Here is a 333-nt window from a genome sequence, read left to right as displayed (position 1 = left end):
ACTGCCTCCGTCTGTGGGGCCGGAGGAGGTGTATGGAGCAGGTAACCAGGGTGGGGCCTGAGGGGAGGAGGCTCATCAAGTGCAAATATGTACCTGAGACAGCAGGCGACCAGCCTATGAGTGTGGGCAATGTCTTGTGCCAGTGCCACCTTATTTGCTCAAAAGGTTGTGAACTCCTTGCTCATTTCTAAAGCACATTTCTAATGAGGGGTGAGGGAAAGCAGTGGCTTTGCAGGCACACCTTTCTGCATGTGGAAATCCATTCTGTGCTGGAAATCAGGCTCGGGTGCCAGCTCCAAGAGACCAGGTGAAAATGCTTCAGACCTTTCCTTC

Source organism: Tetrao urogallus (assembly GCF_951394365.1).
Source record: "Tetrao urogallus genome assembly, chromosome: 2".
Taxonomy (NCBI): Eukaryota; Metazoa; Chordata; class Aves; order Galliformes; family Phasianidae; genus Tetrao; species Tetrao urogallus.
This window is presented reverse-complemented; position numbering follows the sequence as displayed.